Consider the following 25,414-nt stretch of genomic DNA (forward strand, 5'->3'; position numbering starts at 1 on the left):
ACAGAGAGAAGGGATACATGGCTGCGAATGACATTCATCAATGATGAGGGAGCATGTCAGTTTCAACTGCCGTGTCTTCTATTTCCAAGTGCCTCTCTTTGTTTATCCTTCAGATACAATCTATAAAGCAACTGCTCATCTCTTTGGTCCTGGGCAGCACATAGGAATACAGGAGTCAGCCCTGAAATTTAGTTTGTCATTTGCCTTCTCAAAAAGAGATGTGATTTATGTTTATGGTAAAATATTTGAAATGTCGTTTAAGAGGAAACAAATGGCACTCAGGTTTCAGGGAAAGAAAGTGTGTGTGGGGGGGGGAGAGAATAAAAGAGGAAACGCGGAACTTTTGAAAAACGCATCTTTGTCTTCTCACACTCAAAGTCACATATTTTTAATTCTAATTGTAAAAATTATCTGTCTCTCAGCATGTCTTGCCCAGTCTCTTTTCCTTCAAGGAGATTCATCAACTATGTTAATGATGACACCGGATTTTAATATATACATTAAACATTTAAGTTATAATACGTTAACATGACATAAGATGTGAATAATAACAATGTTTTATATATGAAGCAAAAACATATTTTATGTTGGGAATGGGCTAGAATACTTGGCAAGTGACTTATATCCATAACAATTTCATTTAAATATTGCTTTTGCATCCCATCTATCTTAGATGCAATTTTATGGTCCCTTTTTAAAAATTCATTTCGGCATGACCTCTTTGAGGCTGCAGCTTAGTGCCTCTAGCCTACATATTCAATTGCACTTGTACTTGTTCCTGTTCAATTACATTTCAAAGTGCAGGAGCCAGTAAGTGCCCAGACATGAACTGCATTTACTATTCTGGGACTCTTCACAAATTATAACTTGCATTCGGTTATGCACAGAAATGCAGGCAAAAAGCCGAAAGGGAACCCATCACTTCATTCAAAATATGGCCTGTCCGATTTGACTTAGAGGTTGCACAGTTTGGAAATATACCTCCGCAAGCTGCAGCGTTCTGGAAATCTGTCTGGGTGAGTGAGTGTGGATTTTGAATAAATGTAGACTAGGATACAGCAAATGAATGCTTTCTCGAATGGCTGAGTCCCTGCATAGCTTAGGTATGCACCTCCGCCTCCTCTGCCCAATCTGTGCCTTGAAGCTAGCTCCGTTCTTTAAGATCTGCTCATCGTGGCTTGGATCGAGTTCCTGTGGTCTCCCACTGGAGGAAGTGGAGGCAGGCAGGGGGAGCTGAGTTGGTTTTGAACAATCCCTTCTTCCTGATGCAGCCCTCTGGAAATTTGTTCTGGGTGGTTGTGGCACCTTCTGGAGCAGCACAGGAGAGGTGGTGCAAATGGACCGAAGGAGGAATGGACAAAAATGGCCTCCTTCATACCTTCAAGCAGAAGCTTCCACTGTATAATAATAATAATAATAATAATAATAATAATAATAATAATAATTTATTTGTACCCCGCCCATCTGGCTGGGTTTCCCCAGCCACTCTGGGCGGCTTCCACAAAGACCAAAAATACACTAAGATGTCACACATTAAAAACTTCCCTGATGTCAGAAGACATCTGACATTCAGATGTCTTCTGAATGTCAGGTAGTTGTTTATCTCTTTGACATCTGATGGGAAGGCGTTCCACAGGGTGAGAAGGCCCTCTGCCTGGTTCTCTGTAGCTTTGCTTCTCACAATGAGGGAACCGCCAGAAGGCCCTCAGCGCTGGACCTTAGCGTCCGGGCAGAACAATGGGGGTGGAGACGCTCCTTCAGGTATACTGGGCCGAGGCCGTTTAGGGCTTTAAAGGTCAACACCAACACTTTGAATTGTGCTCGGAAACGTACTGGGAGCCAATGTAGGGAGCCAACTGCAATGTATTGCAGTTCCCTGCACGAATGGACCAAACTTTCTGTTAGTGGTAGGCCTATGTAGAACCCAACCCATGGTCTTGCTCCATGTGAACCATAAGTTAATTCTGAAGTCTTGTAGACACATATCTTTCTACCCATGCTTTCCCTGACCCATAAGATTGGATCCTGTTTTTATAATAACTGCTTCACTGACTTTTATGTTGTATCTCTGTCTTTAATGACACTGCATGGTTTTAATGTTGTGGTTTTGCCTACCACTCAAGAGACTTTCCAAATACTAGGTGGCTTAGAAATGCCTTATAAAGAAACAAACCAATAAAACGGCTCGTGGTCTTTTATGGTTTAAAATTTAGCTGAAACAGAAACACTACTGGGAAAGAAGGTACTAGGCATTATATTGTAGACTGGGAAGTTTTCTGTACTCCCACTCAGCCAACCTTGGTTTCGGATTGGCTCAATATATAAATGGTTGATTTCCTATTCACCATGATAGCATTATGAATCTTAGGTCAAAAGACTGAATGTAGTCCTTCAGGTCTAATTATCTGGCCCTCAAGACTCTCCCTGGGTCAAACCACGATCTTTGGTCCTGCTCTTTGCCCTCCATAAGTCCTTATGAAGAAGAAGAAGAAGAGTTTGGATTTGATATCCCGCCTTTCACTCCCTTTAAGGAGTCTCAAAGCGGCTAACATTCTCCTTTCCCTTCCTCCCCCACAACAAACACTCTGTGAGGTGAGTGGGGCTGAGAGACTTCAAAGAAGTGTGACTAGCCCAAGGTCACCCAGCAGCTGCATGTGGAGGAGCGGGGAATCAAACCCGGTTCCCCAGATTATGAGTCTACCGCTCTTAACCACTACACCATACTGGCTGGCTGGAATGCGTCTGCGAATTATGCATCTTGCTTGCTTAGATGAACGATGAAGAGATGTGTGTGTGTGTGTGTGTGTGTGTGTGTGTGTGTAAGCTGGCCCACCCATTAGGCAGGGAGAAGCAGCTGCCTCAGGTTCCAGAAGTGCAAGAGATGGTGCCCTGCCCACCCCACCACCTCTACCACCACTGGAACACTCTCCACTCTTGCTGAGTTACAGCGAGAGGGGGGCTTTCCCACACACAATGTTGCCACTCGTCTTCCCTGCCCCTAGGGCAGAGAAAATGAGCAGCAAGGCCTTGCAGAATGCTTCCTTCTTGCTGAGTTCACTGAGAGGGGCTGCATTCCAGCAGTGGCAAATGTGGTGGGGGCAGGGGGTGGTACATTTCTGTTTCATCTCAGGTGGTAAAATGGGACCGGCCACCTTTAGTGTATGACTACATTCCGGTCACCTTTGGCCTTTGTGTGACTGGAATGTAGCCTACTATACAATGATAAGTGTCACAACCTTTGTCCTGCCCACATTTGCCTCTGGACCTACCCACCACTAACAAATATCTCCCAGAAGGTTCCCCCGTAAGAGAATTCCATAGGCTGGAAAATTTCTCAGACCCATTCTGCAAAAAACCAAGACCAGACTTTCCCACCATTTGTTATTTGAAAGGTATTAGGTATTTAGATGTGGAACATGTGCCAGGTAGATTAAGTTTCATACCTGCCTTAAAAAGTTTTTATTCATTCAGTACAAAACCTTTTTTTTTTTTTTTTGCTGTGAACAGCTCTTCATACTCTGTTCTAGAACAGGCTTGGGCAGAAGATGAACAAATAATAGATGACTTGTGTATGTGACCAGGGGAACCAAAGACCTTTTCATCCTGAGAAGGAGGAGAAGGAGAAGGAGGTAGGTTTTGACAGGTTGTTTAGATCTTGCAGTTGGAGCAGGCAGCATAACCAATTCTGAGTCTTGTGGGCCTTCAAAGAAATCTAAAATAGTCGTGCCAATATCAAAGATTGAGTTGTCAGCTTGAATATCATTCATTATCATTTCTGTTTATATCAAACGCCTTTGGCTAAAGACAGATGTTAGTTGAAAGTAGAATGTGAGGTGCATTGTTGTCCATAGTGAATACACCCATCACTCTTGATCTCTTTTATTTATGCTTTGTGAAGTACACAAGATGGGGGGAGGGGGAGAATAGGCACCCTATATATTAAATATGAAGATGTTGCCCATACTGAGACAGACCCTTGGTCCGTGGTCTCAGGCAGAGATCTCTTCCAGCCTTGTTGCCGTGGTTTCTTTAGCAGAAATGCTGGAGAATCTGGAATGTGCTTTCTGCCAAGGTGCCATGGGGCGCCTCCAATATACAGCCACATAGTTGGAGGGCTCTTTGCCCTGCATTCTACCAGTGCAATGATATTAATCATTAAAACATGTCTTCCTGATATTGCAGCACATGCAATTCCTCATAAAATAAAGAACAGGTGACTTTGTGGTGTAAAGGGTAATGTTAGTTAATCTGAGCGTGAACAGTGAGATTTTCAGAGATTTTGCCTATTTTGGCTGGCATTCATTGTTTAAAATGCAATGTTTGGAAGAAATGTCCCATAATGCAAGGAAAATAGCACACCAGGAAGACAATGGAGATCAGGAGAAGGTTGGCATCCCCTCAAGACTTCAGGCAAATTCATGGAGCCAAAGGAAGTCTCCAGAACAAAGGTGCTGGAGGCAGTTAGTTGAATCCTTCGTTAAATGGATGAATTGGGGGGGGGAAATATTCCTAGGATGGTTTCAGGAAAGCAGTTTTCAGGCTGAGGTTCAACCCCCCCCCCAAACAGAAACCTATTTCTCTGTGAGAACACAGAGTGTAAAGAGCAATTTATTTCACTTTAGACAAGTAGGGTTCAACAACAACAACAACAACAATAACAACAACAGCAACAACAACAACAGCAAATTATTTGTACCCCGTCCATCTGGCTGGGTTTCCCCAGCCACTTTGGGCGGCTTCCAACAAAGATTAGAAATACATTAAAATGTCACACATTAAAAACTTCCCTGAACAGGGCTGCCTTCAGATGTCTTCTAAATATCAGGTAGTTGTTTATCTCTTTGACATCTGATAAGAGAGTGTTCTACAGGGCAGGTGCCACTACTGAGAGGTTCCCTGTAGCTTTGCTTCTTGCAGTGAGGGACCCGCCAGAAGGCTCTCGGCGCTGGACCTTGGCAGAACGATGTGGGTGGAGATGCTCCTTCAGGTATACTGGGCCGAGGCATTGCTGTCAAACTGCGGTCAGTTAGGTTGGCAAGCACATGGGATGGGGCCTACTCGGTGGTGGCACTGTGGTTGCAGAATTCCTTTCTTATGGAACCATGAAAGGTTGAGTTCAGCACAGGCCTATAACCATGCCTTGAAAACTCAATTGCTACAGTCCGCCTTTTCTTTATACACTGTGCTACTTATTTCTGAGTCTTTGGTATGAGTAAACCATACATTTAAAGGGCATCACTTCTCGAAAATAATCATGGAAACTGTAGTTTACTCCTCACAGAGCTATGCATCATCCAAAATAGGAAAAGTGTGGGGCACAGATTGAAATAAAATTTGCATTTCCTAATCTTGATTTTATACATGCAAATTTAGAAATAATTACTATAATTAAATAGAAATACCACACACCTCGCCATAGCAGGGTAGACAGTGATGCAAGGATCTGTGTGCTTGCTCAGTCTGGAGTCCAGGAGCTGTCAATGGGCAGCTTCAAGATCCCTGCTGCTCTCCCTTCTTTATCTTCAGATAGGACTTGGACAGAGGATGGTCATTGGACACCACATGAAATTGAGAATCACCTTCTATAATGTAACCCCTATGGCCAACATGCAATTCCCTGCAATGTAGGCAGGAATGGCACAGGGCAGGAAGAATTTCATCCCCCTATAGGAAAAAGAAGGAAACATGTAGACAAGGGAATAATTCTCCCTTGCCTCCAGCTGTACATTCTTCTGGTAGTTCACCCAACCCTTCCCCAAGCCAGAGGAAGGAGACAGGAAGCCTCATTGTGCAAGCAGAAGTCATTGCACGTGCTTCAATTGATAAGGCTGCTTAGGTGAATACAGAAAATTCCAGTAGCTGAAGACTGACAAAACTTTCTTATTTTGTTTTAATGTCTGCAGTAATATTTTTAGCCCAATAGCCACGCAAACAAAAGCAAATTACAAAGAAATCAAACTGGTCCATATGAAGTGCTTTATTATTATTATTATTATTATTAGTAGTAGTAGTAGTAGCAGTAGTAGTAGTTGCAGTACCATACTGAATGGTATTCAGCTGAGGTTTACTCAGAACAGACCCACTGAAATTAACAAATACGACTAAGGGCTCTCCTACACTTGTCTCTTGCCTAGAAAACATGGGTCCAAGTGTTTTTCCCCTTGTCCTGCTCCTTTCCCAGGGAAAACCCACTCTTTAGCACTAAATCAAAGTGAAACGTCAATCCAGAAAAAACCCCGAACTGCTGTTTGCTCTGATTGAGTGCTAAAGAGCAGTTTTCCCTAGGAGAAAGCAGCGGGCCAAGAGGAAGTGTTCATGAGCCCTAAGTTAGGTTACTTAATTTCAATGCGCTTGGTTTACTCTGAGTCAAACTTAGTTGAATGCCCCGCTTTGACTCTTGAATGAGACAATGACTTTAGAAACCATGGGGACTGAAATCCCCCCCCCCCGCCATGCTTTACCTCCTCTCTTTTTGTGAATAATTTATGCGTCGGAATGGCTTCATCGCCGACTGTTCTCCTAGCCATTAAACTGAAATAGAACTTACAGAAAATGGGGCTCCAGAAGAGAAGGTCAGCCTATGGAAATACTGCTATTGCTTTTGCGCCATTATTAACACCTCCTGACACGCGGTGCTCAGAGAGGGGAAAAGCTAATCTGTAGACTAAAATGATATGGTGATCTAGGGATTGTTTCCAGTGTGTGCGCAGGAGGTGAATATCATTACAAGAAAGTGGAAGTAAGAAAAGCGCATGGAAATGGGGAGAGAGTGTGACGGAAATAAGTTCTTTAAGTCGACACGAGAACAAACTCTTCACAGGCTGCTTGGGAGACCCACTGCCTGGAATCTACAGGGTGGCCTCGTAGTTCCAGTGTTCCAGGCAGCATGCCGATCTGTCTGCATTAGAAATCATCTTGGTTTCTGAAGAACAGCCAATCAGATTTGTCTTTCATTTTTTAAAATAAAAGAATGCACTTGGGTTAAGTGTTAAAGTGAAAAAGTGTTTTCGTCCGAAGATATGTGTGCTGCAACATGTTCAGTGTGTTAGCCATTATTGTCTATTTGAAGCACATTTATCTCTCAGAACATTTTATCATCTCACCCCTATGGTTTTCGGGCTGAATTGTTTCCATGCTCGGCGGAGATGTTTTGAAGCAAGCAAATAAAATTAATCCCACTCTCGTGATTTCTAAGTTCATATGTCAAGATTTTCATTCCCCCAAGGTGAGTCAAGTTATTTCCCCCCAAAATTGATGGCTAACAACCTGAAAATAAAAGATGGCGGCAAATGGTGGACATGTCCACAAACGGTAATTTGAATCTGCCAGGCTCATTATTATTTTATTGTTACATTTTTATTCTCCAAAGACTGTGTGCATGTAGCTGTCCCATTTTATCCCCAAAACAATAGTTTCAGGTGACTGAGAATGACAGTGAAATCTGTGCCTAGAAGCTCTTGAGATGCTTGAGACGTCCAAGTATGCTGGTGCTGGATTTCAACCTTACATGTATCTGTTTACTCAGATGCATGTCTCACTGAGTTCAGTGGGGCTTATTCTCAGGTAAATTTGTATAGGACTGTACCTTTCTGTACAATCTTACCCTTTCTACTTAGACATACAGTAAGTTCAGCAAGGTTTAGTCCAAGATAAATTTATATAGACTTGCAGCCTGAGAGAGTCATCCAAAGTCATTGAGCTGAGTAGCGAGTTTCATGGTTCAGCATAGATTTGAATTGAGACACATAACTACCGTATTTCTCGCTCTATAAGACGCACCAGACCACAAGACGCACCTAGTTTTTGGAGGAGGAAAACAAGAAAAAAAAAATCTGAATCTCAGAAGCCAGAACAGCAAGAGGGATTGCTGAACAGTGAAAGCAGCAATCCCTCTTGCTGTTCTGGCTTCTGGGATAGCTGTGCAGCCTGCATTCGCTCCATAAGACACACACACATTTCCCCTTACTTTTTAGGAGGGAAAAAGTGAGTCTTATAGAGCAAAAATTACAGTATGTTATGCTGACTCACCAAAAAAAAGAACATATTGGTTTTGTTCAATGTACACAATTCAAACATACCAATTAGCCCTTAACTCATGATGTCATAATAATGCCTAACATTTGTGTCAGGAATGGGGAAGCTATGGACTTCTAGAAGTTGTTGGGCTTCCATCAGCCCCAGCCAACATGGCCAAAGATCAGGGATGATGGGAGGCGTGTTACCATAAAGCAGCAATGCTGCAGCAAGCAAAGGCTCCAGCAGCTCAGTCAGCTGCTTGTGGCTGGAAAGCCAGACAGGATGTTTGTGACTGTTGCCATGGAAACAAAGGGGCAGTCCATTCTGTACTGAGCACCGGATGTTAGCTCAGAGTGTGTGTCATATGACCTGTACTGGAAGTACAAGGGTGGAGTTTCTTCTTGCTGTTGTCGAGTGCAGACATGTTTCTCTGTACTGATATGAGAGACAGAAATAAAAGATGTAAATAGTTTTCTGTCTGCTTCTTTCCCCTCCTGGGGGACACCAAAGGGGAGAGAGGATGAACGGTGTGTTCCTCTCACATATCTGAGATGAATCGCCGAGACCTCGCCTGCTTATCAGCAGAGTGGAGACGCGGGGAGGTCGACAGGAATATCTGCCGGTGCCTACGCTGTGGCACATTCCTCTGACCCAGGCAGAATTCCAACAGTGGCAGCCTTCGGATGGTTGCTGTCCATCGGACATCTGGATGAGAGGTTGGTGAATTGTCCTCCTCTGCTCCATGGAAGCCTGATGAGAGAGGCTGATTCTCTGCAGCCAGAAGCTGACCAGAAGAAGCTGACAGCCAAGCCGATGCTCAAGGTATGAGACTTTTAAGGGCTTAAAAGAGTGAATGCAGAATGATTCAATCTCTGCTTCACGGAGGAGCGAGTGTGGGAAAGCAGCTCCACCTTAGAAGAGGACTGCATACCAGGCATTCTTGTGGTTTCCTGTCCGAGGAAAGGAATGCGCTGTTGCTAGGCAACGTCCTTCAGAAGGCTGTGCCTCAGAGAGGAGAAATGGAAAGTTACTCGAGAGGGCTGGATAGTCAGACTATGCTTCAGAGAGGCGAAAACAAAGTTTTGTTTTGACTAGGTCCTCACGAACTGCTGGAAGGGACTTTCCAACGCAGCCAGTGTCAGAGTTGCCAGGTGTCAAGAGAGTAAACAAGCCAGCTATTGGATTTTAGAGGCTTGTGTTTTGAGAGTCAATGCAAGGACTCAAAATGGATGCCAAGAAGGGGGGAGGCTTGCCTTCTCCACCCCTCCTGACCAATGACAATTATTCATCTTGGTCTGTAAAGATGAAGGCCCTGCTGCAGAATCAGAGACTGTTTGAGGTGATTGAAAATCCCATCCCAGCAGCACCAACGCGTGCTTGTGAGTCACAGAATGTGAAGGCTAGGACTGCTATAATTCTGTGTGTGTCAGACTCGCAGCTTGTGCATATACAGCATTTGGAATTTGCGCAAGAGGTTTGGAACGCGCTGCGTACAACGCATCAGAGAGATGCTGGTTCTTCAGCGTTGCTGTATTTTGAGAAGTTGACCAATCTGAGATTAGCGCCTGATGGAGATGTTCAAGCGCACCTGACAGAGATGAAGTATCTGCGTCAACAGATGGTGGAACGCAATTTCCGTCTACAGGAGGAAGTGTTTTGCTTCATGATGATAAACAGCCTGAACCGCACCTACAAGGTTGTTGCCAGTCAGCTTGGTTCCCTACCTGCCGCGCAGCTAACCGCGGAGAGGGTGTCTGCCGTCGTCCTGAACGAACACGACAGACTTGCTGCACTGGAAGTGAAGGACAGAGGGAGGCAAGAACAGAGTTCAAATCTTCCCACTGCTGGTGATGCTGTAGCATTGAGTGCCGTCCGATGCTATAATTGTGGACAGACTGGGCATCTACAGCGAAACTGTAAGAAGCCGCGACAGTCAAAAGGAGCCAAGAACAGCTCAACAAAGCCTGAGGCGTCAAGCAAAAGCCGTACCAAGTGCCAGGTGAAACCTGCAAAGGCTATGATGGCGAAAGGAACCACGCCAGATGTTGGGAATGCATTCATAATCGATACCGGCGCCACGAAGCATCTCTGCCCACACAGAGAACTGTTTTCGACGTTGAAGAAGCAAAGCTTCACTGTCAAACAAGCCAACGGTCAAGAACTGGAAGCGACCGGAATTGGAACTGTGTATCTTGAGAGTCTGAACTTGACTATAAGCGATGTTTACCTGGTTCCAGAACTGAGATTTAATTTGCTGAGTGTGTCGCAGATTGCAAAGAAGGGACTGAAACTGTACTATGATGCTAAAAGATGCAAGATCTACAAAGATGGAGAACTGTTTCTTACTGCCAAAGAGAAAGATGGACTATATTTGTTGACTTTTGATCAAAGTGATTACATGAAATGTAATACTTCTGATTCTAACGAAATTTCTCTTGCAGGTGTGACCAGTGTGAACACTAAGGAGGTGTCTAAGAAAGTCCACAGAGCTTTTCAGCGGGTGTATGCTGATGTGATTGGTCCTTTAGAACCATCTAGAGGCGGAGCAAAATATTGCCTTGTGTGTGTTGATTGTTACACTAATTATTCTTGGGTTTATATGATGAAGAAACCGCAGGAAACTTTAGAAAAGTTTCAGGAGTTTTGTGACAAGGTTAAAAGTATGCATGATGCTAACATTGATTGTCTTTTCACAGATGACAAGCCAGTTTTTCTTTTACAGGATTTCCAGAGGTTCCTGGATGAGAAAGGGATAAGACACAAACTTGCTACTTCCGAAGAAGCATGGAAGAAATGTGTCTGTGTTAGGGTGAACAAAGAATTGCAAAAGGGGATGCATGCGCAATTGCTAAGTTCACATTTACCACATGATTATTGGGCCGAATCTTTAGCGTCCTATCTTCATGTGTGGTTGAGAAAAGTCTCAACAGAGTTGGGATGTTCTCCTTTTGAGAAGCTGTTTAAGAGAAAACCTCCTGTTGCCTATTTTAAGGTTTTCGGGTCTCATGTGAGAACAGAAGCTCCAAGTGGGGTAAAGAATGCCAAAGGCATCTTTGTGGGTTATGAAAAAGGTCTCTACAGAGTATTTTTGTCTGAATCTGGTAAAGTGATTCTCACAAAGTTTCTAGAGAGTGCTCCCGAACAGGAAAGAGTGATTGTTCATACTTTTTCCACAGATGATTCTGATGATGATGATGATGATGAGTCTGACCTTATTGAGTTCAGTGGTACTGATGATGATGACACTGATAGCTCAGACAGCTCAGTTGTCACAGTCATTGAGAGGAAATCTCAAATGATGACTAGACCCTCAGAAGAGGAGGATAAACCACTGATTAAGCTTAGTACTGGTTCTCCAGAGAGTTCAGAGGCTGAACCAGAAAGCAGAGAAGAGCAGCAGCTCTTACGTAGGTCTGAGAGAGCAACGAAGGGTGTACCACCCAAGAGATATTCAAAGGAGTTTGCTAACCTTGCATATGTTGCTGTTGTAAACGATCAAGGACAGATTGAAGCTGTGTCTGAGTCAGAGACAAAGGCACAACAGAGAGTTGTTAACCAAGGAAATACGAAGTCACACAACCAGAGAGGTACATTGGTAAAACCAGTGGCGGGTAGTTCCAAGGGTGGAACAGAAACAACAGGGGAATGTTATAAGTATAACAACTGTTTGTTTTCTTCTCTGGATGACGCTTTGCTCGCAGCACGCATTGATACTTTAGGGGGAGTATGTTACCATAAAGCAGCAATGCTGCAGCAAGCAAAGGCTCCAGCAGCTCAGTCAGCTGCTTGTGGCTGGAAAGCCAGACAGGATGTTTGTGACTGTTGCCATGGAAACAAAGGGGCAGTCCATTCTGTACTGAGCACCGGATGTTAGCTCAGAGTGTGTGTCATATGACCTGTACTGGAAGTACAAGGGTGGAGTTTCTTCTTGCTGTTGTCGAGTGCAGACATGTTTCTCTGTACTGATATGAGAGACAGAAATAAAAGATGTAAATAGTTTTCTGTCTGCTTCTTTCCCCTCCTGGGGGACACCAAAGGGGAGAGAGGATGAACGGTGTGTTCCTCTCACATATCTGAGATGAATCGCCGAGACCTCGCCTGCTTATCAGCAGAGTGGAGACGCGGGGAGGTCGACAGGAATATCTGCCGGTGCCTACGCTGTGGCACATTCCTCTGACCCAGGCAGAATTCCAACAAGGCGTATTAGGAGAATACCTGGAGGGCCACAGGTTCCCCATCTCTGCTCTCTGCCATCTATATGCTCATTGAAGAAAACAAAACTTTGGGTTGGAGGAGCTACCATATTTCCTACTTATTCTTAATAAGGAAATAGGAAATATATGGAAAGGGAGGGGGAATCTCCAGAGCAGTGTTTGCATTAAGGCAGCGCTGCAGATACATTCACAATAGTTGCTAGTTCTCAGAAAATGTGTAGCCGACCTACTCACATATAGAAGTATTCAGGATCTGTACAGTGGTACCTCGGGTTACAGACACTTGAGGTTGCAGACACTTCAGGTTACAGACTCCACTAACCCAGAAATAGTACCTCACGTTGAGAACTTTGCTTCAGGATGAGAACAGAAATCATGTCGGCGGCAGTGGGAGGCCCCATTAGCTAAAGTGGTACCTCAGGTTAAGAACAGTTTCAGATTAAGAACGGATCTCCAGAACAAATTAAGTTCTCAACCCGAGGTACCACTGTAGTTTCGTTCATTCGTTTTTGCTTGGTCTTCAGGTACATGAACCATTAATCACAAAGCAGTTTTCTACTTTGCAGCCATAAAGAGGGGGGACAGGGGACGGACTGATTTCAGGAGCTGCTGGGGTTTGAAGATCCTTCATATCTGTCTGTAAGGCCTCCACCTGTTGAGGTGAGGAAGGGTGAAATTGACACGTTGCTACCAGGTGGTGAGATGAAGAGTGAAACTGACGCATTGTTATGGAAATAACCAGTGTGGCTGTCACACACTGGGCTGTACCCAGTGTTAGCCCTACTCAAAGTTAGACCCATTAATGTTAATGGCTATGGCCCATTGATGTTAATGGCTATGGCTAACTTAGCTTCATTTATGTCAGTGAGTCTCTTCTGAGAAGAAGTAGCACTGAATACATTTCACTGTCTCTGAACGAAGGCTGCTATCCTACACCTACTTACATGGTAGTAAAGCCCACTGAACCCAATTCTGGACAGACTTCTATAGGATTGAACTAACTTTCTTTTCTGGCATTGGTTTTAAATGAAACCTGTTCTTCTGAAGATCCTCCTGCATAATAATAATGATTACAATTTTCTGAATGCTGTTCCTTATGTAGCCACAATGACACCACCCACGCAGAAGAGGAACATGGGGAGTTGGAGGTGGCAGGGTTTACAAGGGGGGGGGACTTTAATAGCCCTAAGCTGGATTGCTCAACAACAACAACAAATAAACAAACAAAAAACAACAGGCATCCCTCGGAGGGCTGAGTGTGCTCCGTGGGCACAAAATGTTGTCGGTCCCACTAGTAAAGAGCATATTTGTTAAAGCAACTACCTTAAGTCATAACAGCAAGGAATAAAAGGATTATGAGATAACCTGACAGCTTTCTAGTTCTGATTTAGATGTCAAATAAAACCTCTGAGCCAAGATAAATGAGATGCACTTAAAGGCAAAAGGTATGAGCCAGTGAAATACCACTTCAATAAAATATTCCTGCATCATTGGCTAGCATGTTGGTCTCTGCTGTGTTTTTCGTGTATTGCAGGGCTGAAGAACCTTACTCAGCTTGAGGGCCATATTTCCAAGAGCCACATGCCAGTGGTGGGTGGGGCTGTTCTACCACTGTAGATTAGGCTTGTTTCTACACACATTCATATGTCCCTCTCTAAGCTCCATCTAGGCAACTAGGGTCTCAGCTATACAGCTGCAAATAAAAAGTTTTGAGTGTGTTGTAAAGGGCAATATACAAATGTGACGCTAGATGGCAACAGTGAGCTATGACAAATTCAATGTATTTTTCAAAACGTTTTTTTTAAAAAAGCATTTTCACATCGTGTTTTTTTTTATGTGTATGTAGGACAAATGGTCCGTGTTAAAGGATACACTTCAGCCAGGCAAAAGCACTCGAGGTAGGATCTGTGAGGGGTGTTTTTATGAAAGCCTGGAACGTGCTCTTGAATTCTGATAATTCATCTTGCTTGCTTGGAAATAAATTTTTTGATTTTTTTTTAAGTGAGGTGCCAGCAATCATATATTGATAAAAGTGCAGTGGGTGCCAATGGAAAATGGTGGCCATGGACAGCAAAAATGAGCTGCCCCCCACCCAAAAGACCTGGCTTCACCCTATCTGAATGTTTCCCTCCAAAATTATGATTCCTTCCTTCCTTCCTCCTGATAACAATGGTGTCTACTATTATTATTAATAATAGTAGTAATAATAATGAGGGAGTGGGTGTTATAACTTCCCTGAGCCTGTGCTTTCAGCGGGTTCAGCATGGACTGGTTCCCCATCCCAGCATAATCAAGGTTCTCTTATTCTGCATTAAGATACTTGCATGGCTCATACACTTCACCCATATGCACAACTTTGCCTGAATATAAATGGAAGGATCTGATCTGACTGTCCATGCCAACTTGTTCCCTTCCTCCATTCACCTAAATGAGAAACCTGGTGTTCCTGGTGGATACATTAGAGGTCTTGCTTGTAGAGCTGATTTCATGACCTGTGGTGCATGCTTTTTTTGATGAATTAATGTTTTACTCATAATTAGGAATTTTCTCTGTGCGTTGGTACTTCTGAATCAATTTATCATTCCCCCCCCCTCCAAAAAAGGGTAAGATGACTTAGAAATGAATGATTTAGAAATGCTCATAAGGGACTAAAAACCTGTAGGTCCCCTTGATTTTGAGGTATCTCAAGGACAGTATTTTTAACCTCTCTGATCACTGTTGACTTTATTGAGCTCCATTTCTAAGATACAGCATAATCAAGGTTGGGTTTTGATAAATGAGTTTCATTTAATGAGTCTACAGTAAAGCTAAATGACAGCAAACACACACACACGAGAGGAGAGAGAGAGAGAGAGAGAGAGAGAGAGAGAGAGAGAGAGAGAAGATCTTTTGGAGCCTTTATCCAGTTACTGTAAATCATGCCATTCAGGCAAGCTGGGGTGATGTTAACTGCCAAATTTCATTTAAGATGTACCTTTATTTGCTCTGACAAGCCACTCAAAATACTTCCAGCTTTCCATAAATGAACTCCAGAAAAACATTAAATTAGAACCGTTTGTGGCAGGTCCTCGTTACATCCTGAAGAGTATACAAATTAAACTATTTTTATTAGGAAATTGGAAAGAAGGAAATGTTAATAAAAGCAATGGTTTAAAGGCACTGAAATATTTACTTTTTATTTGAGAGAACCCATTAGTGATTTTGGGTCCAATGCCACATTTTTAATCCATTCCCCAAACCTATCATCCAATAGAAAAAGAAAGGTTCATATTAAAGCAACATTCATGCCCCCCCCCCATTTAGATAGCACCTGATTCCATTTCTTGATGTTTCCACACCTGATAATTTCTGATAAAAGCCACTTCTGGAAATTTAGCAGAATCTCGTAGAAGTTTAGTGCTCCTTTCTGTGTTAATTGCTTCCAGACAAACAACAACAACAACAAAAAAATCTGCTTGCCACTCTGTTGACTCAGAAAATAATGGCACTTTTTGCAAAGTAAGGTTTCTGCTGTTTTCATGGATCCTGCCATATATGACAAAATTTGGGGTGGTATTCTAGCATACAGTTCTTCCCTGCCATTTTCATGGGCGGGGGATCAGGAACACATTTGCACAGAAAGGGTGGTGGTGTGCCTGATGACAGCCGCTGTTGTGTCACACCAGACCCACTGAGGTGACTGAGGTGACCGTGAGGTGGCGGCCTGTGGTTCAAGAAGCCACAACAGAAACCAGGACAGAAGCTAGCATCGTAAGCAGGAGAACTAACAGAATAATCCCCACATCTGAATGCACACCCCCCCCCTCAGTGGCAGAGGAAACCTCTTGGGCACCTGGGGCGGTGCGCCCAGGGGCGGGGCTGCCCACCCATAGGGATGGCTCATCCCTATGGACACCATATGCCCATCCCACCCACTGTCTGCCCGCTGCCTCCCTCCCCAGCTATAAGGCAGCTGAGGCCCCACAGTGTGCCCTGTCCCTATGGGCGCTGCACGTCCCATCCCTATGGGTGTCCCTATCAGTGTGGTGGCAATACGCCCAGGGGGGGATTTTGTCACACACACCCCGGGATGACACTTGGGACGGGCTGCCTCCACCGCAGCCCCTTTCTCTGCCACTGACACCCCTCTCTCTGTTCGCATCTGTATTGCATTGACCTCCCTACCACCTCACCCTTCCCTGCCCTCTCTCCTGGTCAACAGCAGCAACCCACCTGCTGAGAAGCTAGCGTAGCATCCACCCCACCTGGTGAAGTCACTTCTGGTGAGGACCAGCTCTTACTCAAAGAGGTAATGTAGGTCAGCGAAGGTCCACTCACTCCACCACCGCCCAATAGATACACCCAAAGAGCCTCTGAGCAGAGGGGCAAAACTGTAGCTACAGCACAGAAGATTCCAGTTTCAGAGCTGTTGGCTTTAGGAAACAAGTGTACTGACTGCATTACAGCCACACCCATTTAAACAGGTTTGGACCTTGACATCTGGCATGATAACTGATGCTTACAATCTTGCATTTGGATTACGTGTGCAAAAAAATACAGTGGGCAGGATGCACACCAGGAACGTTCAAGGACTTCCCATTGAGCAACAGGGCTCCCCTCCCCCATCCTCTCTATGATTTCCTTATCCAAGTCAGTGGACAGAGACCTCCATTGTATCTCCAAATTTCCATGGCAGGGTCAGAAGGCTAACTCTCACCAATGACCCTCAGGGTATTAGAGTGTTTACTGTATGTGACATTTCCCCTGTCCCAGTTTTTCCTGGCTAGTTTGTCATTATCTCTTTCCCTATGCAGGTCAACGGTGTGATCTCTTTCAGGGGACAAGATTTGACACCCACTAACTTTGAGTAGGTACCTGTATAAATATAGGTTTGATAGTGATGGTTTTGCACCCCCTTGGCTCAACGCTCTGTGCAGAAGAACCACTAACCTAATCTATAATAATAATAATTTATTATTTGTACCCCACCCATCTGGATGGGTTTCCCCAGCCACTCTGGGCAGCTTCAAACAAAGATTAAAAATACATTAAAATGTCACACATTAAAAACTTCCCTAAACAGGGCTGCCTTCAGATGTCTTCTAAATGTCAGGTAGTTGTTTATCTCTTTGACATCTGGTGGGAGGGCGTTCTACAGGGTGGGCGCTGCTACTGAGAAGGCCCTCTGCCTGGTTCCCATGTAGCTTTGCTTCTCGCAGAAGGCCCTCGGCACTGGACCTCAGTGTCCAGGCAGAATGATGGGGGTGGAGACACTCATTCAGGTATACTGGGCCGAGGCCGTTTAGGGCTTTAAAGGTCAGCACCAACACTTTGAATTGTGCTCGGAAACGTACTTGGAGCCAATGTAAGTCTTTTGGGACCGGTGTTTATGGTCTCAGCAGCCGTTCCCAGTCACCAGTCTAGCTGCTGCATTCTGGATTAATTGTAGCCAGATCTAAACTGGCACTGTCTCTTTTTCTCAAAGAGTATAGGCAGTATTCCCAGAAACCCATGAGGGGATAATCCCACCCGCCACTGACCCTTGGGTAACAGAGTCATTGCTTGGAGGGTGACTTTTCTTCCAGTCCAGTCCTTTTTTCTTTTTTAAAAATAATATATTTATTAACTTTTCACAGGTTATACAGAAAAAACAAAAATACAAAAATAAAAACACATATAATTCCATTCACTTATTTTCTTTTAACTTACTTCTCAGACCTCCTCATACCTTCCCTTTTTGTATTCCAATTCAAATTATTCATTCAGCAAATCCTTACCATTAATTTTCACTTAATTTCCCACCTTTCTTTCTCCCCCCCAATTATCTTAATCATTACAGCTGATAACCACTTAAATTCTAACCAACATCATTCTAACATTCACTAATTTTATAATATTTCCCAAGATAGTCCTTGAATTTCTTCCAAACTTCTTCCGCCGTCTCTCTTCCCTGGTCTCAGATTCTGCCAGTCATTTCTGCCAGTCCCATATAGTCCATCACCTTCGTCTGCCATTCTTCCAGTCCAGTCCTTTTTTCCACCCTGTGATTTTTATTGTACATCCCCTAAAATGGTAGAGGCTGGCCTTGCAAGAGAACCATTGCAGCTATCAAATTCTGGCAGAAAACGAAAAAGATATAGATTTTTTCCTTTGTTTAAAATGGATCAAAATGTAAAGATGCCGTGCATAGAAACTCCCGAATGTCTCTGCATGGACACCCCTGGATGTTCCCTCTTCATAGGGAACTCTGGGAAATGTAATTCTGGGAGGAGAATACAGTCCTCCTTAACAACTCAACCAAAAGACGTTCCCAGAATGTTTGGGGGGAGGAGCCAATACTGTTTAAAGTGGTGCATAGCACTTTAAATGTATGGTGTGACCTCAGAATAAGGCGTATTCTGATTTGGGATGAGACTCAGTCTGACTCAGAATATATTCATTTGATTTTTGCACTGGTGGTTCTGGGCCAGGGGTCGCCAAACTGGGACCCTTCAGATGTTTTGGACTATCATGCACATCTGCCCAAGCTAGTAGAGCTGTGCTGATTGGGGATGATGGGCTTTGTGGTCCAAAACATCTGGTAGGGGGCAACAGGTTGGCAATGGATGTTCTGAACTGGGTCCATCTCAACACTACCAACTGCAGCAAGTTCCCTGAATGGATCTCAGTTTGCTCATGTTTCACAGCTTTCTGGTGTGCTAATCTTACACGTGTGGCATGTGAACAACAATAGGTTCTCCAGCTGGAAAAAAAATATACCAATCCCTTTGCACTGGAGCTCCCAGATCCACTGAGTTCATAAACCTGGGAACCATGTTCATGTTGAGGCATGTAATGAAGAGATATAAGACAAAATGATACTTCAAACAAAGCAAGATGAATCCAATGGCAACTCTGAGTGTTCTGTGTGGCTTTAAATATGGAAATCTCTAGTCAGACCTTACCATATTGGCATTCTCAGAATGTGGTTGGTGCATATTCGTATTGGCGTGTCGATATCCATTCGGACCGGGCCTTTGCAGAAGTCAGTTGTGCTACCCATACAGACAGGGCTTTAGGATTTCTCAGGCTGAGCACTTCTGTGCAAAATTGGGAATGCCCATATGGAGGTCACGTTGCATAAATGTGGCTCTTTTATGTCAGGCGAAGGCCCAGGGCAATTACAGATTGCTCAAAAAATTGCATTTATGGCATACAACATTACTCAATTCTCATGTGACTTGGTTTGAAGAGGGAAAATGAAAAGTGGTATTTATCAGCTTGATAATAAATTTCTCTCTCTCTCTCTTCCTCCCTTTATTCCTTTGTAAGCCTGGTGGATATTCTGGGGTGAGCAAAATGCACACACCAAAAAATGGTATTTTCTTTAAATGGCTTGGTTAATGGTTTCCTACCCTCTTAGACGGCCGTGTGCTCTGATTGCTCTGCGTTCCTCTTCTCCTTGTTCTGCAAACCAGATTGGTTACATTAAATGCTTATGTTAATGTTCCATCAATTAGCTTTTTCTTTCTTTACATTTTGTTTTTCATTGTTTTGCTTTGGCTTTGTTTTTACTCCCTGTATAATTAAAATGTTTAACGTTTTTCCTTCCTGTGGTCAGGACACATTCACTTAAAGCTATTTTATTCTAAATCAAGACAGAGGGCAAATGGAAGCAATTAGAATTAAGGGCTAGTTTATCCTCCCACCCACCCCCTCCTTCCACCCCATAATGCGGTGATGTCTCTTCTGTAAATTACACTATCATTGCTGCTTCATCCTCCAGATCCCCCTATATGAGATATTATATATATATATATATATATATATATATATATATATATATATATATATACATTCACAAGAAGGCTAGCCAATGCAACATCATCTGCAATGGGAGTGAGGGGCTCGTAGACAGAAATCTCTGCTTCTCGACACAACAATTCATTTGCAATGTCCATTCCAGTTTAACCAGATTGAGTTGGTGAGATAACTAATTCCAGAAGAGCTTGTCATTGCGGGGGACGAGGGCAATGTAGAAATGCTTCAGTAGGTGGCGCTTCAACACAGCTCACCTGGTACACTGGCTCCGCTTGCACACAAACATCTTGTAAGAATACTCTCGCATGGTTTCGAAGCCTCCTTCAAGAGAGAATATACTGCCAGATTGTGAGCTCTGGTCTCTAAACCGACAAAAGGTTGGGACATTGCTCCTTGCAACTCAAGGAACTTCTCCATATCTTGGTTTCACTTCTTATCATTGCATATCTCTTATTTTTGGAGGAGGAGGAGGAGAATAAAAGGAATCAGACTCTGCACTGCTGATGTGCATTTGTTTGTTTATTTATTTATAAAAAAGCATTATTTTTCCAATGGGACATTTGAGACTGGAACTAGATGTGACAGGAGATGGAAATGAGCAGACTGAGATGAGATATGTTAGACATCTTCACATATCTCAAGGGCTGTCACATGGAAGATGGAGCAAGCTTGGTTTCTCCTGCCCTGGGATGGGGGTGGGGTAGGACTGGAACCAATGGTTTCAAGTTACAAGAAAGGAGATTCCAACAAAACCTCATGAAGAACTTTCCGACAGTAGGAGCTGTTTGACAGTGGAATGGTCTCCCTGAGGAGCTTTTTAAGCAGAGGTTGAGTGGCCATCTGTCATGGATGCTTTAGCTGAGATCTCTGCATTGCAGGGGGTTGGACTAGATGACCCTTGGGGTCCCTTCCAATTCTAAAATTCTATGGTTCTACAGTGGTATCTCGAGTTACAGTCGCTTCAGGTTACAGAAGCTTCAGGTTGCAGACTCTGCTAACCCAGAAATAGTACCTCGGGTTAAGAACTTTGCTTCAGGATGAGAACAGAAATCACACGGTGGCAGCGGGAGGCCCCATTAGCTAAAGTGGTACCTCAGGTTAAGAACAGTTTCAGGTTAAGAACGGACCTCCAGAATGAATTAAGTACTTAACCCGAGGTACCACTGTATATATGGATCCTTCCTAAAATAGTCACCCTGCACCTCTGCCTCCTATCTTTTCTGGTAACATACTACAATATGTGTGCTGTGAGTTTTTTAAAAATGTTTTATATTTAACCCTCCCTGCCCCTTTCTTCCATCATGGAAGCCATGGCAAGGTACATTGATTCCCAGGAGTCTGAAGGCACTGACCACGCCTGCTTCACTTGCTTAGTTTCGGCAAAGCATCAAGCGCCTTCAGGAGATACTTTGGAACCAGCACTGTGTCATGGTGTCCCATCAACCCATGCAAAATGCAGGCCCTGAAATAAAGAGGGGAGAGCGGACTCTGAGTGTGGAGACGTTATGTCAAATGCCTGATGGTACTAGGCAATAGTGTGGAAGGAAGGAAAAGAAAGGGGAGAGGGAGATCTCAGTTGTAGACTGCCTACTTGACATGCAGAAGATCTCCAGTATCTCCAGCCAAAAGGATCCCAGACTCTCCACATGGGACCAAAGAGAGCCTGGTTGGGCCCATCGCAGCTGTAGGAAGGCCTGGCGGGGCACACTGCAGGCTACAGAATATTGAGGAGGCCTGTCTTGAAAATTGGGGGCAACTTGGACCACCCCCGATGGCATTGTGACGTTAACATATGAGAGTGCTGGAGGTGAAATAGTTAAACAGGTTACCCAATCAGGACCCAGGGGGGTGGAGTCAGAGGGACTATAAAACCAGCTCTGGGAGGGGCAAAGGGAGGAGTTCGTTGGGGGTTGGTTGGAGTGGGAGTGAATTGGGGTAGAGTTTGTGGGTAGGTTGAGTTAGTGTAGCGAAATAAGCTGAGTCAGGAATAGTTAGGGGCTAGGAAGACAAGTAAATATCTGAAAGGTGGTTTAGTGAGTGAGAGCAGGTAGCGGAAGTTATAGGTCTGGATAGGCACCCCATGATTGTAATTGACCGATACCATTTATGAAACCACACACTTGTTAAAATGCAATAAATAAACAAAAGTTTATGTTCCAATTTAACCACGACTGGATTCAGCATTGTACCAGGTAGGGCCTGGGTGGTGGCAGAGAGAAATAAAGTGGTGGCACAGGGATCAATAGATGGTGAAACGTCCAGGGACCCTGTGTGATCGCCACAGGAGTCCCCGGCTGCAATCCTATACCCACTTTCCTGGAAGGGATCCCTATTGAACACAATAGGACTTTGCACCGGCAAGTGTAGGATTGCTAACGCACATATGAGTGAATACTGGCCTTAATTACTGTGAAGTGCAACAATGATGATCAGCAGAGAACTTTGAGGCTGAAGTTCCAGGAGTGGAAGTTAATGGCACGGAAAGGGAAGTAAAACTGTTCCTCTCTCTTCCTCTTTCCTTTTGCTGCGGGGGTCAGCTTCATAATACTGGCAAGGAGAAACATTCCCAATGGCTGCCATTTCCCCCGGAGACAGGGCTATATGGTGAAAATGGCAGTCACCATTTTCATTTGCCAAAAATTGTCTGGGACCAGTGCTATGTCAGCAGTGTATTCCCAGATGCATCTGGGGAGGAAATGATTACAGAGAGAATTCACCTTCACCTTCATTTTACCCTCATTTTATCTGCCACCTGACTCACTGATGGCAAGGGGCCATTTTGGCTCAGCCTGAATTTTAATTAGGAAAAAGGGTTGTTGGGGGGAAAGGAACACACATTCCTTACATTATCAGGTGAGAATATAGGGTTGTATATAATATTAGTCATACTCGGAGTCAACTCACTGAAATTAATGGACCCAAGTGAGTCATGTCTAGGGCTGCCATATTTCAATTTGAGATCCTGGTAATGTCCAGGGAAATCCGGGAGTAAGGCACGCCTAGTCGTGTCCATTAATTTCAATGGTTCTGTTCTGTGTAAGACCAGCACGAGATACAACCCACAGTTATAGTGGGAGAAGTGCTGGATCCTGATATGTTTAGGGCATGGGTAGGCAAAGTAAGGCCCGGGGGCTGGATCCGGCCCAATCGCCTTCTAAATCCGGCCTGCGGACGGTCTGGGAATCAGTATGTTTTTACATGAGTAGAATGTGTCCTTTTATTTAAAATGCATCTGGGTTATTTGTGGGACATAGGAATTCATTCATATTCTTTTTTGGAAATATAGTCCAGCCCCCCACAAGGTCTGAGGGACAGTGGACCAGCCCCCTGCTGAAAAAGTTTGCTGACCCCTGGCTTAGGTAGAGGCCTGCCTTCCTTAGAATCTGATTCCCCATATCACTGAAGGCCCTGGGTGCTTGAATGCATTCTTACCATTGCCACAATACCAACAACACAATAGCAACAAACAATCCCTAAAGGCAGGCGGGGCCCAAATCTTTTTCTGGCTGCAAACTGGAACAGTAGCTTGAACTACGTATACCTGGAAGGTTGGGGGGAAAGCCAGTGCAGACAGATTCCGGAGCAGTCATAATACGCTGCTTTGTATGCCCAGTAGCTCACCTCTGCTTTAGTTTGCAATAAGTGCAGCTTCTCAACAGTCTTCAAAATCAGCGCTGCACATTAGAATAGTTAAGCCTGGAGGTTAGGAAGGCAGGATTGACAGCTGCTAGGTATGAATCAGAGAGAGCGGTGGGGTGGGGGTGGGGAGCCACAGTCTTTTCACAGCAGATGCTTTGTAATGAAGTATACAGTGGGAAGAATTTGAACAGTACTCATGAATACTCTCTTTGCAAAAGCAAAGGTTCCCCCCTCTTTTTTAAAAAACAACAACAGCAGCAACACCTTGCCATCTTGATTATTTGCTCTTATTTTTCATTCTGTCTTCTTGACGGAGCCATTACAGATTTTAAGCAAACATCAATCCAAAATCCAATTTTTAAAGATGTGCATTTCTCTATATAACTCACTTAAATGTTCTAATTAATTTTTTTCTTGGGGAAAAATTGTGCGTCTTCTTTGTGATGGCTTGTTCTCTTCATACCTTTTTTTGTGTGTGTGTGTCCTTTCCCCCATTTATGGGGTGGGAGTAGGGGGAGGCTGAACTCTTGGGTTTGCGCTTAGAATATATTGATATCTCTTGCTTCATTGATTTTTTATTAAAGTCCTGAGGTTTGAATTAATGATTGTCAACAGCAGCTTTTGGGGTTGTTCGTTATTTGTTGTAGCTTTAAATGATAGCTTTTACAGATGCCTTGTGTTTTTCTTTGCACAGTGGTTTGCAGAAGCCAAAGTATTTAAACACACACACACACACAAAACCCCCCATCTTCCCATAAAGGCTTAGCAGTTAGCGCTACTATATGCCAACATAAAAACGGCAGTGTAAAGTCAAGCTGCCGTTGCTACTGTTAACTGTGCCCGCATCTTGGCATCTGTCAATGAAAAGAACGTCCGATCCAGGCATCCCTGCTGAGGTGAGATATGGCTGCGTCCCCAACAGTGAGGCGTGCGATAGCAGTGCCAAAATCACAGCAACAGTCTGGTTCAGGTCTGTCTTAATGAAGGTCCAGCGTGGGGCTAAATGAGTTTCTTCTGCTGCTGGGTTAGGGGCTAATGACACTAGTTCTCCCTAGGCTCACCACTGCTGCTGGCGTTTCTCTCTTTCTTTTTTCTTTGGTCCGGGCATATGGCGGTAAGCTAACTGTGGTGCTGATGGGATTTCTGTTGTGTTTTGTTTTGGGTCCCCCCCCCCACATTCTGGAACTTGCCTTCATTCTCAGCTTGCAACATCAGGCCATATCCACCAGTTGTCATTTTGCTTTCGTTCTTAAAATGTTTGTCTGCGTGTGTATTGGATGAATATGTTAACTTCAAGTTTTCCCAGTTTCTAATTTATGCCCAGTTCAGTTATCTGCATTTCCACGGTGCTTTGTGATCTTTTACAAAAAGTCCTTGTTGCATTTGACCACGCTTCTTATAAAAATCAATTTCGTTTGGATACCTATCTGGATATTTTGTTGGCTTATGTCGATTCAAATGTTTAAATGTGGATGGATGTATTGGTGGTGAATTGCATACACAGTGTGAGCTGATAGATTTCTTTTCTTCTGTTTCTCTTTCTTTGTAATCAAAATAAAATAAAATAATAATAATTGTTCGTGAAAATTCGCCAGTATTTTAATGCAAATTTCTTCTCATGTACACAAGCTTGTATGCAATGTTACTTCGTATACACATGTTTGCGAAGCAATTTCCCCTAATAGAATTCATTTTTCCATGTTATTTTCACTTATGCACACACACACAAATATCTATGTGCACAGTTCACTGTAGTATATGCATTT

The 25,414-nt window shown here is 43.8% G+C and overlaps 1 long non-coding RNA gene across 1 annotated transcript in view; it reads left to right on the plus strand.

The window, feature by feature from the left end:
* Positions 1-696: 696 nt before the first annotated feature.
* The window catches only part of LOC309538977, a 43,570-nt gene continuing 18,852 nt past the window's right edge, over positions 697-25,414 (plus strand). Inside the window, exons 1-2 of the long non-coding RNA XR_014222570.1 lie at positions 697-1,016; positions 3,508-3,629. This is a non-coding gene — a long non-coding RNA (uncharacterized lncRNA). The remainder of the gene's footprint in view (positions 1,017-3,507; positions 3,630-25,414) is intronic.

This window comes from Podarcis vaucheri (assembly GCF_965113315.1).
Source record: "Podarcis vaucheri genome assembly, chromosome: 8".
In the NCBI taxonomy this organism is placed as follows: Eukaryota; Metazoa; Chordata; class Lepidosauria; order Squamata; family Lacertidae; genus Podarcis; species Podarcis vaucheri.